The sequence below is a fragment of the Castor canadensis genome, chromosome 11 (assembly GCF_047511655.1).
Source record: "Castor canadensis chromosome 11, mCasCan1.hap1v2, whole genome shotgun sequence".
In the NCBI taxonomy this organism is placed as follows: Eukaryota; Metazoa; Chordata; class Mammalia; order Rodentia; family Castoridae; genus Castor; species Castor canadensis.
In genome coordinates, this window is record NC_133396.1 from 23,031,737 (window position 1) to 23,052,530 (window position 20,794).

At 38.2% G+C, this 20,794-nt stretch overlaps 1 pseudogene; it reads left to right on the forward strand.

Moving 5' to 3' along the window:
* Positions 1-1,246: 1,246 nt before the first annotated feature.
* Positions 1,247-20,794, forward strand: part of LOC109693880 (RAD52 motif-containing protein 1-like) — a 70,211-nt pseudogene continuing 50,663 nt past the window's right edge.

Below are 20,794 nucleotides of genomic sequence, written 5' to 3' on the forward strand. Positions count from 1 at the left end.
TTTCTTTATCTCTGTGGATACTTAGGTTGGTTCTATATCTTGGCTATTGTGAATAAACATGGGAGTACAGATAACTCTTCAACATACTGATTTTACTTACTCTGTATATACACCTAGAAATGCATGGAAAGAGTTTTTTCCATACTCTTTTTCCAAAATGGCTATACTAATTTATGTTATCAACACAACATTGTTCAGGGTTTCCTTTATTCCACATTCTTGCCAACATTTGTTATCTTTCATCCTTTTCATAATAGCTATTTGAATGAATATGAGGTGATACTTCATTGCAGTTTTAATTTGTATTTCCCTAAGAATTAGAGATGTTGAACTTTTTATTTTCTTTTTGGCAATACTGGGGTTGGAACTGGATCTCATTTTTGCTAAGCAGACACTCTACCACTTGAGCCACTGCACCAGCCCTTTTTTATGTTGAGTATTTTCAAGATAAGATCTCATGAACTATTTGCCAGGGCTGGCTTTGAATTGTGATCTTCCTGATCTCTGCCTCCTGAGTAGTTAGGATTACAAGTGTGAGCCACTAGAACCAGTCTGAACATTTTCATACAAACTGGTTGACCATTTATATATATTCTTTTGAGAACTGTCTCTACAGATTTTTTTTGCTCATTTTAAAATTGTATTATTTTCTTTCTTTTGGGGTTCCTTTTATATTTTGGAAAATAACCCTTTATTAGATGTATGATTTGGAAATATTTTCTCCTACCCTGTGGGTTGTGTCTTCACTATGTTAATTGTTATCTTTGCGCTGCAGAATCTTTTTAGTTTGATGAAATCCTAATAGTTTATTTTTGCTTTTATGGTTCGCACTTTCAGGGTCATTAAAAAATCATTGCCTAGTCAATGTCATAAAACATTCCATCTGAGTTTTCTTGCAGTAGTTTTACAGTTTTTTAAAGTCTATTTTGAGTTAATTTTTGTAAATGGTATGAGACAAGAGTCCAATTTCATTCTTCTGCATGTGGATATCCAGTTGTCCCACTAACATTTATTGAAGAGACTGTCATTTTCCCATTGTGTGTTCTAGGTACCTTTGTCAAAAATCAATTGACTGGAAGGCATTCCAAGATGGTGACTAGAGGGAGGAAGCAGAAAGCATGCCTCCTAAAGTAATATATTGGAGAGATGCTGGAGATACAACTTATAGGAAAAACCACCAAGAACAGGTGAAACTTTGACTCCTCTACACCCCCACCCAGCGCATAGCATTCCCACTCCATGTTAAATGGAGAAACCAGGAGGGCTCTCGTGCAGCCAGACGCCAGCACCCAGACTGCTGGGGAAGATGCAGACCACAAGGTGAGCTAAGTGGCACGCGGTACTCCCACAGACAACCCTGGGCCAGATCAGCATAGCTCCCTGGTCAGACTGACCCCCACCCAGGGAAAATAGAAAAAAAAAACTGAATAATAAGCAACAACAACAAAAAAGACACATAGTAAAGAGGACAGGGTGCCCTGAGTGCCGAAGAGGCAGGGAGAGGCAATCCCCCATGGAACTGTAAATAAACAAACCTGTTGAAGAAGGCAGGAGCAGTGGTGGCACCTGCCTAGCAACCAGGAGAGGGAAAGCTTGTAAAAGTGGTGGGAGGAAAACTCCACAGGAGGTGGGGAAGGCCCACTTCCCATGTGAACTGTAAATAAACAAGCTGGCATGAGAAAGCGAGTGTAGCGTCACCTCCCCCAGTGTGCTTGGAAAGGGGAAAGCATGTAACAGTGGCGGTTGCGCCCAGGAGAACTCTAAGTAAACAAAGCCTGTGGGGCTAGGTGAGTGTTAAGCTCATCCCTGATATCTGCATAAATAAAGCCTCCAGCAACAACAGGCTGCCAGCAGCGGGCAGACTCTTTTTTTTTTTCTCTCTTCTTTGATGAGACAACAACTGAACTACAGCTGCATGCTGAAAACTTACTGAAACTGTATTGCATTTGAACTTGGGACACTTTGTGGTGTTTTTTTTTGTTTGTTTTTTGGGTTTTTTTTGTTTTTCTCCCCTTTGATGAGACAACGACAGAACTACTTGTGAGACACCATCTCCAGGATTGGAGGCTGAGGGACTAACACCAAAATTATTAATACTGAAACTTTATTGCATTTTAACGTGGAGATTTTTTTATTTCTTATTACTTTATTTTATTTTTTTTCAATCCTCTTTCTCTAATGCCTGTTGAGCTTACTGTTGATTAGTACACTATCTCTCCCTGTTTATATCTTTGAAACTTTTTGTTTTTTTTTTACTTGTCTATTTATTTGTTTTTCCCTTTTTCTTTACCTTCTTTGCCTTCCCTCTCCTCTCACTCTTCCATTCTAAATATCACCATCGTTATTATTAAGCTAGAAAATACTTAATTGCACACAGTACAGGGACAATAACAATACCAAGGACAATGATGGGAAGACAGAAAAAACAGGGAAACCAGTTTCCCCACAGCAAAAAATTACTACAGGAACCAGAGGGAAATGAAGAAAACAGATACTCAGATCAAGACTCCAACAAAACAAAGATAAACTATGCCAAAGAACCCAATGAAGCCCACAAGAATAATCTAAAAGAAGAAATCCCACAGGTAATCAATGACTATTTTAGAGATGATACTGGATATGGTTAACCAAAATGTACAGGAGACACTCAAGAAATTCAAAAACAATAAAAATAGAGAATTTGAGAAAGCACAAGAAGAAATAAAATAAAGCATAGAAGTACTGTATAAACACCAAAGCGAAACAACACAATAAATAAGGAGATAAATGAACTCAGGATGAAAATAGACAACATTAAAGAGGAAAGGACTCAGGATACAGAAAACCTCAGAAAAAAAGAATGAAACAGAAATACAAAACAAAATGGAAGGCCAATCCAGCAGAATAGAATAAACAGAAGACAGAATCTCAGAACTTGAAGATGAAATGGTAATTAAAGGCAAAACCAAAAACTATTAGTTAAACAACTCAAGACCTGTGAAAAGAAAATGCAAGAACTCACTGACCCCATCAAAAGACCAAACCTGAGAATCATGGGCATTGAAGAAGGAGAAGAGGTACAAGAAAAGGGAATGTGTAATATATTCAACAAAATAATAGCAGAAAATTTCCCAAATCTAGAGAAATCTGTTCCCATACAGATGCAAGAGGCCTCCAGAACACCAAATGGACCAGATCAAAATAGAACTACCCCACAACATATCATCATTAAAACAACAAGTTCAGAAACTAGGGAAAGAATATTGAAGGCTATAAGAGAGAAAAAACAAATAACATACAAAGGTAAATGCATCAAAATCACAGTAGACTTCTCAACAGAAACATTAAAAGCAAGAAGAGCTTGGGGTGAGATCTGGGCAATGAATGAAAACTTCAACCCTAGGATACTCTACCCAGCAAAACTATCATTCAAAATAGATGGAGCAATAAAAGTCTTCCATGATATATAGAAACTAAAATAATATGTGACCACCAAGCCACCACTACAAAAGATTCCTCAAGGGATTCTGCACACAGAAAGTGAAACCCAACATAACCATGAAAGGGCAGGCAGCACCAAACTACAGGAAAAGAAAAAGCAAGCAAGTAGAGAGTAGCCTCAACTTAGGTACACACAATCAAACCTTCAAACAACTAAGACAACCAAATGACAGTAATAACCACATACTTATAAGTACTAACACTTAATGTTAATGGACTTAATTCCCCCATCAAAAGGCACTGTTTGACAAACTGGATTAAAAAGGAAGATCCAACAATTTGTTGCTTACAGGAGACCCATCTCACCGACAGAAGTAAGAATAGGCTTAGGATGAAAGGCTGGAAGATTTACCAAGACAATGGCCCCCAAAAATGGACAGGAGTAGCAATACTTATCTTGGACAAAGTAGACTTCAAACCTACATTGATCAAATGAGATAAAGAAGGACATTCCATACTAATAAAAGAGGAAATAGACCAAAAGGAAATAACAATCATAAGCCTATATGCACCCAATGTCAATGCACCCAATTTCATCAAACATACCCTGAAAGACCTAAAAGCACATATTAACTCCAACACAGTGGTAGTAGGAGACTTTAACATCCCATTATCATCAATACATAGGTCATCCAACTAAAAAATCAATAAAGAAATCCTAGATCTAAAATATACCATTGATCAAATGGACCTAGTTGATGTCTACAGAACATTTCATCCAACTTCTACACAATATACATTCTTCTCAGCAGCTCACGGAACCTTCTCCAAAATAGATCATATCCTAGGGCACAAAGCAAGCCTCAGCAAATATAAGAAAATAGTAATTATACCATGCATTCTATGTGATCACAATGCAATAAAACTAGAACTCAACAACAAAAATAAAGACAAAAAACATGCAAACAGCTGGAAACTGAATAACTCACTGCTTAATGAACAATGGGTCATTGATGAAATAAAAGAGGAAATTAAAAGGTTCCTGGAAGTCAATGAAAATGAAAATACAACCTACTAGAACCTATGGGACACAGCAAAGGCAGTCCTGAGAGGAAAGTTTATAGCCATGAGTGTATATATTAAAAAGACTGAAAGATCCCAAATCAATGACCTAATGATACATCTCAAACTCCTAGAAAAGCAAGAACAAGCAAATCCCAAAACAAATAGAGAGAAATAATGAAAATAAGAGCTGAAATCAATGAAATAGGAACCAAAAGAACCATACAAAGAATTAATGAAACAAAAAGTTGATTCTTTGAAAAAATAAACAAGATCGACAGACCCCTGGCAAACCTGACTAAAATGAGGAGAGAAAAAACCCAAATTAGTAGAATCAGGAATGCAAAAGGGGAGATAACAACAAACACCATGAAGTCCAGGAAATCATCAGAGACTACGTTGAGAACATATATTCAAATAAATTCAAAAATCTTAAAGACATGGACAGATTTCTAGATACATATGATCATCCAAAACTGGACCAATAGGATATTAATCACCTGAATAGATCTATAACACAAAATGAAATGGAAGCAGCAATCAAGAGTCTCCCCCCAAAAAAAAGTCCAGATCCTGATGGATTCTCTGCTGAATTCTATCAGACCTTTAAAGAAGAACTGATACCAACCCTCCTTAGACTGTTCCATGAAATAGAAAGGGAAAGAAAACTGCCTAACACATTTTATGAAGCCAGTATTACACTTATCCCCAAACCAGGCAAAGACACCTCCAAAAAGGAGAACTATAGGCCAATCTCCTTAATGAACATTGATGCAAAAATCCTCAATAAAATAATGGCAAACCGAATTCAACAACACAGCAAAGAGATCGTTCACCACGACCAAGTAGGCTTCATCCCAGGAATGCAGGGGTGGTTCAACGTACAAAAGTCAATAAACGTAATAAGCCACATTACAGAAGCAAAGACAAAAACCACTTAATCATCTCAATAGATGCGGAAAAAGCCTTTGATAAGATCCAACACCATTTCATGCTAAAAGCTCTAAGAAAATTAGGACTAGAAGGAAAGTACCTCAACATCATAAAAGCTATATATGACAAACCTACAGCCAGCATTATACTTAACCGAAAAAACTGAAACCATTCCCTCTAAAATCAGGAATGAGACAAGGATGCCCACTATCTCCACTCCTATTCAACATAGTACTGGAATTCCTAGCCAGAGCAATTAGGCAAGAAGAAGGAATAAAAGAAATAAAAATAGGTAAAGAAACTGCCAAAATATCCCTATTTGCAGATGATATGGTCCTATACCTTAAAGACCCAAAAAACTCTACTCAGAAGCTCCTAGACACCATCAATAGCTATAGCAAGGTAGCAGGATATAAAACCAACATAGAAAAATCATTAGCATTTCTATACACTAATAACGAACAAACTGAGAAAGAATATATGATAACAATTCCATTCACAGTAGCCTCAAAAAAAATCAAATACCTAGGTGTAAACTTAACAAAGGATGTGAACGACCTCTACAAGGGAAACTATAAACTTCTGAAGAAAGAGATTGAGGAAGACTATAGAAAGTGGAGAGATCTCCCATGCTCATGGATTGGTAGACTCAACATAGTAAAAATGTCTATACTCCCAAAAGTAAGCTACATGTTTAATGCAATTCCCATCAAAATTCCAATGACATTCATTAAAGAGATTGAAAAATCTACCGTTAAATTTATATGGAAACACCAGAGGCCACGAATAGCCAAGTCAATACTCAGTCAAAAGAACAATGCTGGAGGTATCACGATACCTGACTTCAAACTATATTACAAAGCAATAACAATAAAAACAGCATGGTACTGGCACAAAAACAAACATGAATCCAGTGGAACAGAATAGAGGACCCAGATATGAAGCCACACAGCTCTAACCAACTTGTCTTTGACAAAGTGCTAAAAGTATACAATGGAGAAAAAGCAGTCTCTTCAACAAAAACTGCTGGGAAAACTGGTTAGCTGTCTGCAAAAAACTGAAGCTAGTTCCATGTATATCACCCTATACGAATATTAACTCAAAATGGATCAAGTATCTTAATATCAGACCCCAAACTCTAAAGTTGGTACAGGAAAGAGTAGGAAATACTCTGGAATTAATAGGTATACGCAAGAACTTTCTTAATGGAACCCCAGGAGCTCAGCAACTAAGAGACAGCATAAAGGGGACTTCATAAAACTAAAAAGCTTCTGCTCAACAAAAGAAATGGTCTCTAAACTGAAGAGACCACCCACAGAGTGGGAGAAAATATTTGCCAGCTACACATCATACAGAGGACTGATAACCAGAATATATAGGGAACTCAAAAAACTAAATTCTCCCAAAATTAATGAACCAATAAAGAAATGGGCAAGTGAACTAACAGAACTTTCTCAAAAGAAGAAGTTTATATGGCCAAAAAAACACGTGAAAAAATGCTCACCATCTCTAGTGATAAAGGAAATGCAAATTAAAACCACACTAAGATTCCACCTCACCCCTGTTAGAATAGCCATCATCAAAAACACCACCACCAACAGGTGTTGGTGAGGATGCAGCGAAAAAGGAGCCCTCTTACACTGCTGGTGGGAATGTAAGCTAGTACAACCACTCGGGAATGAAATTTGGAAGCTACTTAAAAATCTAAATATTGATCTACCATATGATCCAGCAATACCACTCTTGGGGATGTAACTAAAAGAATGTGAGTCAAGTTACTCCAGAGGCACCTGCACACGCATGTTTATTGCGGCACTATTCATAATAGCCAAGTTATGGAAACAGCCAAGATGCCCCACCACTGACGAGTGAATTAAGAGAATGTGGTATTTATACACAATGCAATTTTATGCAGCCATGAAGAAGAATGAAATGTTATCATTCGCAGGTAAATGGATGGAATTGGAGAATGTCATTCTGAGTGAGGTTAGCCTGGCTCAAAAGACCAAAAATTGTATGTTCTCCCTCATATGTGGACATTAGATCAAGAGCAAACACAACAAGGGGATTGGACTTTGATCACATGATAAAGCGAGAGCACACAAGGGAGGTATGAGGATAGGTAAGACACCTAAAAAACTAGATAGCATTTATTGCCCTCAACGTGGAGAAACTAAAGCAGATACTTTAAAGCAACTGTGGCCAATAGTAGAAGGGGACCAGGAACTAGAGAAAAGGTTAGTTCGATAAGAATCAACTTAGAATATAGTACAGGAAATCAATGAAAGTCAACTTCCTGTATAGCTATCCTTATCTCAACTAGCAAAAACCCTTGGTCCTTCCTATTATTGCTTATACTCTGTCTTCAATAAAATTAGAGATAAGGGCAAAATAGTTTCTGCCAGGTAGCAAGGGGTAAGGGTGGGTAAGGGAGGGAGCTGGGGGGGGGGAGAGTAAGGGAGGGGGTTGGGGGAAGGGGGGAGAAATGACCCAAACACATTGTATGCACATATGAATAAAATAAAAAGAATAAAAAAAGAAAATGTGATATTTGTATACAGTGGAATATTTTCAGACTTAAAGAAGAATGAAATTTTGTTGTTTGCAGGTAAATGGATGGAACTGGAGAACATTGTGTTAAGTAATGCAAGCCAGGTTCAGAAAGACAAAGTTCACATGTTTTCTCTCATGTAGAAGATAGATCCAAATGCAGATATAAGCATTATCATATATAGCAAACATCATATATCCAAAAGTGGGACTTAGAGGAGACTAAGACTGTTAGAAGAGGAAAAGGAGAAAAGACTGATAGGCAGTGAATAATACTGAAATATATCACAACTAAGTATGAACAAGGCACAGTGAAACACACTGAAAACTGTTGAACAATATGAGGTAGGGGTAAAGGATAAGGAAGAGTAATAGAGGGGGTTTGACTGACTAAAGTACAGTATATTTACAGGTAAGATACCAAGGCAAAACCCCTCTAAATAATGAAGAGACACTAAAACAATGAAGGACAAGGATGTAATACAGGTTATATTAAGGGGAGGGTAATAGTGGGAGAAAGAGGGTAAATGAAGAAGGTAAAAGAGGGTGAATATGATCGAGGTTATTTCTATACATGTAGAATACGGAAACTGAAATCTGCCAAAGTCATTTCAAGAAGGGGAGTGGGAGAAGAGGGAGATTAAAGGAGGGAATGAGCCAAAAAATTCCATATATATGGAAATGTCAGAATGAAACCCCCGGTATAACTATCATAGTCTAATAAAAACTTTTTAAAAAGAAATAATCTTCACATACCATAATTCATTGCTTCCACATTGATTTTAACAAAATTCCTGACATTTGTAGCTAGCTGCTAAAGTTGTCATTTTCTTCTGCGTCAGAATCTGTGTCATTGCCTTCTCAAGAGTTTTTGTTAAGAAATTGAAGAAAAATATGAAGTCCTCTCTTGTACTATATTTTTAAATAGTTTGCATATAGCTTCATTGAAGTATCATTGACATATAAGATGTATGTATTTAAAGTGTACACCTCTGAAACAAGCCTTAAATTCAATATAATGAGTACATCCACCATCCCCAGTTTTGTGATATCTCTTTTAAGCCTTCACTTGCTTTTTCAGTCCACCCCATCTCCAGGTAAACACCAATCTGCTACTGTCACCATAGATTATCTTGTATTTTCTAGAATTTTATATAAATGGAGTATGCATTATTTACTCATGTTTTTGGTCTTGTTTCTTTCACTCAAGTTATATTAAGATTTATCCAATATAATTTATGTGTGCCAATAATTTATTCCTTTTTATATCCATCTATATGGATATACAATAATTTCTTTAACCATTCTTTTATTATTATTATTATTATTCATTTATTCACATGTGCATACATTGTTTGGGTCGTTTCTCCCCCCTGCCCACCGTCCCCCACCAACTCTCCCCCTCCCCGCCTCACTTCCAGGCAGAACCTGTTCTGCCCTTATCTCTAATTTTGTTGAAGAAAAGACATAAGCATAATAAGGAAGACAAAGCATTTTTGCTAGTTGAGTTAAGGATAGCTATATAGAAAGATTCCTAGCATTGCTTTCATGTACAAATGTATTACAACCCATGTTGATTCATCTCTAACTTGTCTTTACACTGGTTCCTGATCCCCTTCTCGTGTTAACTCTGTCGCTTTAAGGTTTCTGTATTAGTTCCTCTGGAGTGGGGACATCAAACACTATCATGTTTTGGGTTTTCTATCTATTCCTATATCTCCTGTATGTGCTCTCCCCTTGCCACGTGATCCCAGGCCAACAACATTGCGGCATTTGCCCTAGATCTAAAGTCCGCATATGAGGGAGAACATACAATTTTTGGTCTTCTGAGCCTGGCTAACCTTGCTCAGAATGATGTTCTTCCAGTTCCATCCATTTACCTGCGAATGATAAGATTTCATTCTTCCTCATGGCTGAGTAAAATTCCATTGTGTACTAGTACCACATTTTCTTGATCCATTCATCAATAGTGGGGCATCTTGGTTGTTTCCATAACTTGGCTGTTGTGAATAGCACTGCAATAAACATGGGTGTGCAGGTGCCTCTGGAGTAACCTGTGTTGCATTCCTTTGGGTATATCCCCAGTAGTGGGATTGCTGGATCATATGGCAAGACTATGTTTAGATTTTTAAGAAGCCTACAAATTTTTTTCCAGAGTGGTTGCACAAGCTTGCATTCCCACCAGCAGAGTATGAGGGTTCCTTTTTCCCACATCCTTGCCAACATATGTTGTTGTTGGTGTTTTTGATGATGGCTATTCTAACAGGGGTGAGGTGGAATCTTAGTGTGGTTTTGATTTGCATTTCCTTTATGGCTAGAGATGGTGAGCATTTTTTCATGTGTTTTTTGGCCATTTGAATTTCTTCTTTTGAGAAAGTTCTGTTAAGTTCAGTTGCCCATTTCTTAATTGGTTCATTGATTTTAGGAGACTTTAGTTTCTTAAGTTCTCTGTGTGTTCTGGTTATCAGTCCCTTGTCTGATGTACAGCTGGTGAATATTTTCTCCCACTCTATGGGTGGTCTCTTCAGTTTAGAGACCATTTCTTTTGTTGTGCAGAAGCTTTTTAATTTTATGAAGTCCCATTTGTCCATCTGTTCTCTTAGTTGCTGGGTTGCTGGGGCTCTATTCAGGAAGTCCTTGCCTATACCTATTAGTTCCAGAGTGTTTCCTGCTCTTTCCTGTAGTACATTCAGAGTTTCAGGTCTGATATTAAGGTCCTTGACCCATTTTGAGTTGAAACTAGTAGAAAGTGATAGACATGGATCTAGTTTCAGTTTCTTGCAGATGGGTAACCACTTTTCCCAGAAACATTTCTTGAAGTGGCTGTCTTTTCTCCAACATATATTTTTGGCACCTTTGTCGAAAATGAGGTGGGTATAGTTGTGTGGATTCATATCCGGGTCCTCTATTCTGTTCCACTGGTTTTCATATCTGTTTTTGTGCCAGTACCATGCTGTTTTTTATTGCTATTGTTTTGTAACATAGTTTGAAGTCAGTTATTGTGATCCCTCCAGCATTGCTCTTTTTGCTCAGTATTGCCTTGGCTATTTGCGGTCTCTTGTGTTTCCAAATGAACTTTAGGGTAGATTTTTCAATTTCTGTGATGAATATCATTGGGATTTTGATGGGAATTGCATTAAACACATAGATTGCTTTCGGTAGTATAGCCATTTTTACTATGTTGATTCTACTGATCTATGAGCACGAAGATCTTTCCATCTTCTGTAGTCTTCCTCGATCACTTTCTTCAGGAGTTTGTAATTCTCTTTGTAGAGGTCATTCACATCCTTTGTTACATTTACTCCTAGGTATTTGATTTTTTTGAGGCTGTTGTGAATGTTATTGTTTCCATATATTCTTTCTCAGTTTGTTTGTTGTTGGTGTATAGAAAAGCTAATGATTTTTGTAAGTTGATTTTGTATCCTGCCACCTTGCTATAGCTGTTTATGGTGTCTAAGAGTTTTTGGGTAGAGTTTTTTGGGTCTTTAAAGTATAGGATCATATTGTCTGCAAATAAGGATATTTTGACAGTTTCTTTACCTATTTGTATTCCATTTATTTCTTCTTCTTGTGTAATTGTTCTGACTAGAAATTCCAGTACTACATTGAATAGGAGTGGGGATAGTAGGCACCCTTATCTCATTCCTGATTTTAGGGGGAATGGCTTCAGTTTTTCACCATTAAGTATGATGTTGGCTGTAGTCTTATCATATATAGCCTTTACAATGTTGAGGTACATTCCTTCTATTCCTAGTTTTCTTAGAGCTTTTATGATGAAGTGGTGTTGGGTCTTGTCGAAGGCTTTTTCTGCATCTATTGAGATGATCAAGTGGTTTTTGTCTTTGCTCCTATTGATGTTCTGTATTACATTTATAGATTTGCATATGTTGATCCACCCCTGCATCCCTGGGATGTAGCTGACTTAGTTATGGTGTATGATCTTTCTGATGTGTTATTGGATTTGGTTTGCCATTATTTTATTGAGAAGTTTTGCATCAATATTCATTAAGGAAATTGGCCTGTAGTTCTCCTTTTTGGAGGTGTCTTTGTCTGGTTTTGGGATGAGAGTAATATTGGCTTCATAAAATGAGTTAGGCAGTGTTCCTTCCCATTCTATTTCATGGAAGAGTTTAAGGAAGGTTGGTATTAGTTCTTCTTTAAACATCTGATAGAATTCAGCAGTGAATCCATCAGGTCCTGGACTTTTCTTTTTTGAGAGACTCTTGATTGCTGCTTCAATTTCTTTTTGTGTTATAGATCTATTCAGGTGATTAATATCCTCTTGGTTCAGTTCTGCATGGTTGTAAGTTTCTAGAAATCTGTCCATTTCTTCAAAATTTTCAAATTTATTAGCATATAGGCTCTCAAAGTAGTCTGATGATTTCCTGGAGTTCCATGGTGTTTGTTGTTATCTCCCCTTTCGCATTTCTAATTTTACTGATTTGGGTTTTTTCTGTCCTCATTTTAGTCAGGTTTGCCAGGGGTCTGTCAATCTTATTTATTTTTTCAAAGAACCATCTTTTTGTTTCATTGATTCTTTATATGATTTTTTTGGTTTCTATTTCATTGATTTCAACCCTTATTTTAATTATTTCTTTCTCTCTGCTTGTTTTGTGATTTGCTTGTTCTTGTTTTTCTAAGAGTTTGAGCTGTAGTATTAGGTCATTGACTTGAGATCTTTCTGTCCTTTTAATATATGCACTCATGGCTATAAACTTTCCTCTTAGGACTACCTTTGCTGTGTCCCATAGTTTCTGGTAGGTTGTGTTTTCATCTTCATTAACTTCCAGGAACCTTTTAATTTCCTCTTTTATTTCATCAGTGACCCATTGATCATTGAGCAATGTGTTGTCTAGCTTCCAATTGTTTGCATGTTTTTTACTGCTGTTTTTATTGTTGAGAATGCATGGGATTATTTCTGTTTTCTTATATTTGCTGAGGCTAGCTTTGTGCCCTAGATATGATCAATTTTGGAGAAGGTTCCATGGGCTGCTGAGAAGAATGTATATTGTGCAGATGTTGGATGAAATATTCTGTAGACATCAGCTAGATCCATTTGATCTATGGTGTGATTTAGTTCTAGGATTTCTGTATTGATTTTTTGTTTGGATGACCTATATATTGGTGATAAGGGGGTATTAAGGTCTCCCACTACCACTGTGTTGGAGTTTATATATGTTTTTAGGTCCTTCAGAGTATGTTTGATGAAATTGGGTGTATTCATGTTGAGTGCATATAGGTTGATAATTGTTATTTCCTTTTGGTGTATTTCCCCTTTTTTTAGTATGGAGTGTCCTTCTTTATCTTGTTTGATCAATGTAAGTTTGAAGTCTACTTTGTCTGAGAAGTACTGCTACCCCTGCCTGTTTTGGGGGGCATTGGCTTGATAAATCTTCTTCTAGCCTTTCACTTTCAGCCAGTGCTTATTTCCATCGATGAGGTGGGTCTCCTGTAGGCAGCAGATTGTTGGATCTTCCTTTTTTATCCAGTTTGCCAATCAGTGTCTTTTGATGAGGGAATTTAGTCCATTAACATTTAGTGTTAGTATTGATAGGTATGTCATGATCCCTTTCATGTAGTTGTCTTTGTTGATTAAGGGATTGATTGTGTGTAGCTGAATCAATGTTACTCTCTACTTTCTTGCCTTTTCTTCTCCTGTGGTTTGTATTGCCTGCTCTTTCATGGTTTTGTTTGCTTTCATTATCTGTGCACAGAATTCCTTGGAGAATCTTTTGTAGTGGTGGCTTGGTGTCATATATTGTTTTAGTTTCTGCTTACCATGGAAGACTTTTATTGTTCCATCTATTTTGAATGATAATTTTGCTGGGTAGAGTATCCTAGGGTTGAAGTTATTTTCATTCAGTGCCCGGAAGATCTCTCCCCAAACTCTTCTTGCTTTTAATATTTCTTTTGAGAATTCTGCTGTGATTTTGATGGGTTTGCCTTTGTATGTTATTTTTTTCTCTCTTACAGCCTTCAATATTCTTTCTCTAGTCTCTGTGCTTGTTGTTTTAATGATAATATGTCATGGGATAGTTCTATTTTGGTCAGGTATGTTCAGTGTTCTGGAGGCTTCCTGTACCTGAATGGGCATAGTTTTCTCTAGATTTTCTGTTATTATTTTATTGAATATATTACACATTCTTTTTACTTTCACAACTTCTCCTTCTTCAATGCCCATGATTCTCAGGTTTTGTCTTTTTATGGAGTCAGTGAGTTCTTGCATTTTCTTTTCAAAAGTCTTGAGTTGTTTAATTCATAGTTCTTCAGTTTTTCCTTAATTGCCATTTCATTTTCAAGTTCTGGGATTCTGTCTTCTGTTTGTTCTATTCTGCTGGAATGGGCTTCCATTTTGTTTTGTATTTCTGTTTCATTCTTTTTTCTGAGGTTTTCCATATAGTGGGTTACTTCTTTTTTAATATTGTCAATTTTCAACCTTAATTCATTTATCTCTCTGTTTAGGGTGTTCTCTATTTCAGTTTGGTGTTTATTTAGGGCACCTATGATTTCATTTATTTGTGTCTGTGTTTTCTCATATTCTTTATTTTTGTTGTCTTGGAATTTCTTGAGTGCCTCCTGTACATTTTGGTTGACCATGTCTAGTAACATCTCTATGAAATTCTCATTAATTACTTGCAGGATTTCTTCTTTCAGAGTGTTTTTGTGGTCTTTGTTGTGTTCATTGGTATAGTTTATTTTTTTTGTTAGAGTCTGGGTCTGGGTATCCATTTTCTTTATTTTGCTCTAAATCCTGTACCAGTTCATTTTTAGGGGGAGAATGGTTTCCATCCCTTTTTTGTCTACCTATAATTCCACTAGGTACCATTTCCATCCCTGGACAATATGTAATTTAGTATTAGCTGGGTTACAATATTAATACTAATAAAACCAAGAGAGAAAGAGAAAGAGAAGGAAAGATAAAAGAAAGAAAGAAAAAAAAAAGTGAAAAAATGGGAGAGATGATGTTAATCCTTTAGCATCCAGTCCTGTCTGTGTCCCTCAGGCAGGTTTGGAGCCAACCTGTGGTGGCCTGACAAGCTGGAGCCTGGTGGAGTGGCTATCTGGCAAGGCTGTAGAGCTGTTGCCTGGCATGTCTCAAGGTGCCTGGATCCCAGCAGGGTGGGGATCCAGCTGTCTCACGTGGGCAGGTGCCTGGCAGGGTTTGAGGGGCAGGGGCCTGAGGGGTGGGTTTCCTGATGGGAAACCTGGCAGTCCCACATGTTGCTGTGGCCTGGCAGGGCCTGAAGAGCAGGGATCCTGGCAGGGTGTGTATCCAGCAGTCCCACGCAGAGCTGAGGTCTGGTGGGGCTCGAGGGGTGGGGTGCCCGAGGGGCAGGGAACCCACTGGGGATTGGATCTGCACAGTCTCATGTGGAGCTGGTGCCTGGCAAGGCCCAAGGGACAGGGGGTCCCGTCAGGGTGTGGATCTGTACAGTCCTATGCGCAGTTGGGTCCTGGCAGGGCTGGAGGGGCAGGGAGCCCAGCAGAGTAGAGCAGTGGCTCCATGGGCCTATGGGGCAGAGACTTGGTGGGCCAGGTGTTCTTTTAGTAAATTGTGGCATGGAGAAGCCTTCCACGATCTAGGGGTTTAGAGTGCCATACTTTCAGCCCTCCCTTGTAGTTTACCTCAGCCAAGTGTGTCTCCAGCATCTCAGGAAAGTCCCTAGTTCATGGAGCTCATGCAGGCTTGGCTGTGTCCCAGTCACCACTTGGATTCTCTCTTAACCATTCATTAATTGATAACCATTTGGTTTCCAGTTTGGGGTATTACAAATAAAGTTGGTATAAACATTTCATGTGTATGTCTTCAGGTATATGCTTTCATTTGTCTTCAGTAAATACTCTGGAGTAGAATGTTTGGGTAATATTGTAGGTGTGTATTTAAGTTTTTAAGAAATTTCTAAATTGTGTTTGTAAAGTGTTTGAGCCATTTTACTTTTCCAAAACAATATGTACATTTCAGTTGCTATTCATCCTTACTATTGTTGAATTTGTTAGATCCATAAGCTTTTCAAAAGATTTAGAAGCACTGGTAGATAGGGCTTTTCTAGAACACAGTGAAATCACTTTATCCTCTTAAAATAAAACTTATTATGTTTAAGCACTTTGCAGGCAAAATTAGCATGTTGCACATAGTTTTTTGCACCTAATTATAAATATAAAAACTAGTCTTGTGTAAAAAGTACTGCAGTATCTACAATCTTAGTCCACAGAACACTCTTTATTATTTAATTATAATATGTAAGGTTTTTTTCAGGTAAATTTTCTCTTTTACATTATCTATATAGAGTGATAATATTGCTCTTGTGAACAGGCAATGCTGTTTTAGTATCAGTTAATTATGTTCACATTTTTGCTTTGCATTTTTATCTTATGTTCTTAGTAAGTTTAGGGTGTTGTTTGCTGATGGAGTTTTTTTTTTTTCTTTCTCTTTCTGGACCATTTCTGTAGCTAATGGAATACTGGATTTTTCAAATTTCCTTAAGACTGTGAATGATGTTACCTATTCAGCTTCTCAGGACCCAGGTAAAAAGAATATTCTTCCAAAAAATAGAAGAGAAGATTTTGATATTAACTGATTTTAGGGTGGGGTGTGTATATGAATTTATGTCTTTTCAGAATCTTTTCCTTTCCTCAATAGTATAGATATGAAGTTCTTTTTTAATTTACAAAAGGCATTTGCGGGTAAATAGTTGGAACTGGAGAACATCATCTTAAGTGAAGTTAACCAGACTCAGAAGGCTTGAAGCTGCATGTTTTCTCTCATATGTGGAATATTGACCTAATACAAATGCAGCAATATAATGAAACACTGGTCACACTAAGGGGAGGTCATGCACAGGAGGGGTAGGGTAAAAGAAGGAAACTACAAACTTGAATATAGGTGATACACTCTCTATACAAGAATGAATATAGAAATCTTGAACTGGCTGAAACCACCATAAGAAAGGGACTAAAGTAGAATGTAGATAATTAGGGAAGATAAATGAGTTGGGGGTATAACATATATCTATATACATGGAAATACCACAAGGAAACTCCTTTATCTCAAACAAACAAAAATGTCATATTTTTCTTTTTATCCTTTCTCTTCTGCAAAATCGGAGAACAGAAGGGCAGAACAGGTCCTGCCCAGTGGGTGGGTTGGCACCAGTGTGGGGGAAGGTGGTGGGAAAGGGGGTAGGAAGGTGAGTACAGTGCAAAAAATGTGTACAAATGCATGTAAATTCAATAATGATACCTGTTGTAACTATTCAATGAATGGGGGAGGGAGGATGAAGGGGAATGGTAGAGGGAGTGAATTCAAGTATGATATAGTTGATACATTGTAAGAACCTTTGTAAAGGTTCTTACGTTATGTAGGGATACATTGCCACAATGTATCCCTACATAGCACAATCATAAAGGTATACAAAAGGCATTAAAAATCTGGATCACTACCACATCCTAATTTTCAATCTCCACCTCCAGTTTTCTCTGCATATAACTGTTATAGTAACTCTCTTAAGTACTGTTATTGTCATGCTATTCTCTTGCTCAAGAATTTAGATGCTTGTTCTATTAGCAAATGAGTCTACTCCAAATTTTTATGCTAAACTTCCTCACTTCATTATAATTTTGCTTGTCACCCCTCCTTTCTCCAAAAAATCTTTCCTGGGTAAGTGCTCTGTACTTCAGTTAATCATAGCTCTATATATGTTAATTTCATGCCTGTGTGTGTGTGTGTGTGTGTGTGTGCATTTTCTGTTGGTGTTAAATTTCTTTTATTTTTTACCCTTGACAGAACTTTCCTCACTTGTATTTCTCCTAAAAATTTCAGGTACTTATGGGTCTTCTAATAATTTACTCACATTACAAATAAATTATAAATAAAGTGATTGGAAGGAGTAGAATTAATTATAGAAATAGTGCCTCCAAAAATTTGGGACCACTAGTGTTCATGATCTGATTTTGAAACTGAAGTTTTGTACCAAGGGCTCAAACTCTTGAGATTCCTTATGCCAGCTCCATCCACCCTCCTCAAAATGCCAAATAAAGAAGCATGGTGAAGGCAGAGAAAGGAGATTCATTATACTACTTGGGACATGTTGTGGGAAGAGGCAGAGTAAGCACTCAGCCTATTTTCAGCCATCTTCTGGGGTACTGACATGAGCTATAGGTTTAAGTAGACAAAAGAACTGGAGGCAGGGGACAAAGGTATTCATAGTTAAACAGTCCTAGTCACCGGTGTGTTCCAGTTGACTATTATCTCAGTCCAAGGGTTCCCAGAGGGGTTCCAGAGAAAATGTTAGCACTTGAGGGGAGCAATCTAATTCCCATGAAATGATTACTCTTGTGGCAGGGTGCATCCTCATCATTATAGGTAATTGTTCTTATTTGGAGGGGTGATCTGTTCTGCAAGACTCCACTGTTCCTTATGAAAAGTTTCCATCCCTTGTCATAAAGATGTTATTAGTTCTGTCCTTTCTGGAATCCAAGGTGATTGAAAAATGACTGCAAAGAGAATGGATCAGAGCAAAGATACAAAATGGAGCAGGGATGCCAAGCTTCTGTTTTTAGTTAATTCATGTACCCAAGTAAAGAGTCAGTGCTCTTCAGCAAAAGCAATTTGAGTGCCTCTTATAATTTTAGAAGTTCCTTTTATCTACTATAGGCAAAACCAAGTTCCAATGCTCAGTACTTGGGATTGTATGTATTTATAATTGATTGGACTGTATTTTCTTAGAATCAAGGCTATGTGAATGTGAAAGTCTTCTTATTCCTGAAAAAGCAAGCAGAAGACAAGAAAAACTCCTTAGTTTTTTATTTATTCATGTAATAAATGTTATTAAATGCCTGCCATATGCAGCAATAAAAAAAACCAGATATCATGCTTGATTTGCTTTTGCTTTTTAGTTCCTTACTTCCTTCTTAGTGTTACCAGAAATTTTAGCAGCATTGTATACCATGGTTCTTGCATTCAGAAAGAGACAAATTCAGGCAAGATACAAAAATGTAGTAAAAGCAATAGAGAAAAATTTTAGGACAGGAATTTAGTATAACAGGATAAAAGTGGAGAGAAATGAAAAAAAAAAGAGAGAGAGAGAGAAATTTTTCCTGCTTCCCATGCAGGAAATGAGAGTAAAGACTCAAAATGGTAGTCCCCATCTCTTTCTTTTCTTTTGTGGCAGAACCAAGCTTTGAATCCAGGGCTTCAGGCTTGCTAGGCAGACACTCTACTACTTGAGCCATTCCACCAGCCCTTATAGTCTTATACTTTTGTGGCAGGAAGGCAGAGAGGGGAAGGGAGATAATGAGAGGCAATGAGGGAGATAATGAGTACAATAATGAGAGATAATGAGTGCAACAGTGAAACAAACGAACAAAACCAGATTTGAGGACTGTCAAGTAGTACCTGGGGTGAGACCAGAGAAGGGACACCTTGCCCCAGCAGTTAAAATAGCCAGTGAAATAATGTGTCCATGTATGGGATGAGCTGTATCCCCCATTTCTGCAAGCTCCTCTAAATGGTACATAGGGAAAGCCCACTTTGTTCTTGGGGATCAGCCTTTTGGACTTGAGTCTGCTGAGTTGCTGCTGGCATGCTTAATAAATTTGCTTTTTGAAAGATTTTCTGGGGGCTTGTCTGGGAGGATTCAGAGGGTGGTGTTTTCACCTCCTTGTTGCTGACTCAGTGTCCCTGGCCTTGCTGGGGCCCTTGCAGGTGTCACCAGACTGTGTTGATCTAAGGGGAGGGAGCCTCTCTCCTGGTGAACTGAGGAGGCGAGTTTTGGTCACATAAAGGAACCTGGAAAGGCTCAGGAACCAACTTGGGTGTCCCACTTATCAGAGTGGTAAGAACCTGGGTTTGAATTCAGGCCTGCCTCTGGAGGAAGAAGGGGAGTCTGATCAACTCCCAACAGAGACACCCTAGTAACTGCCTTTTGGGGTGAAACTGTGTCTCTTGGGTTCAGGGAACAGGGTGAAAGTGCAAGCCTGAGATGCAGCCCAGCTGTAAAGTGAATGCAGAGTCCTGATCACCAGGGTCTGTGGTAAGCTCATGTGGTCCAGGGTGAGCCCTAACAGGTTCAAAGTGGGGAGAACTGGTCCAGGGCTTATAAGGACTCACTACGGCTAAGTGATGCCTAAATCCCTGTGAGGGGAGCAGCTGGAGACTGATGAAGTGAGTGGTGTTATTTGTTTTCCCCTGTGTGCCAGAGAGGAGGACCCCTTATCTCCTCTCCACGGTCCTCGTTCCTTTTGTCTCTGTCTGTCTCTGTCTCTGTCTTGATGTCTGGTAAGTGGAGGAATGGGAGGAGGTCAGAGTCAGAACACCCCTCTAGAGTGCATGCTTAAGAACTTTAAAAAGGAATTTAATAGAGATCACGGAGTCAAATTGACTCCTGGCAAATTTAGGACCTTCTGTGAAATAGACTGGCCTGCTTTTGGTGTAGGATGACCCTTGGAGGGGTCATTAGATAGGCTTATAGTCAGTAGTTTTTGAAGTGGTTGTAGGGGATCCTGGACACCCAGATTAGTTTCCTTTTATTGATTGCTGTCAGAATGCAGTCCTCAGTTGGTCCACATGGCTAAAGCCCCACCTAGAGGAAGCATGTAGGGTCATGGTGGCCGCAGCTTCCAAGTGCAGGGAAAATGTAAAAAGCCAGAGAAACCCATATTAGTGGGGGACCACAAAGAGACCCGCCCCCTTATGTGCCACTGTACCCCCTCCTTCTTGGAAAAGTCTCAGGCTATGATTGATGTAATGCAGTCCATCATCTAAACTCATAAGCTCACCTAGACAGACTACCTCTGTGCAGTCAACTCAACTACTGTTAGTTTACACCTT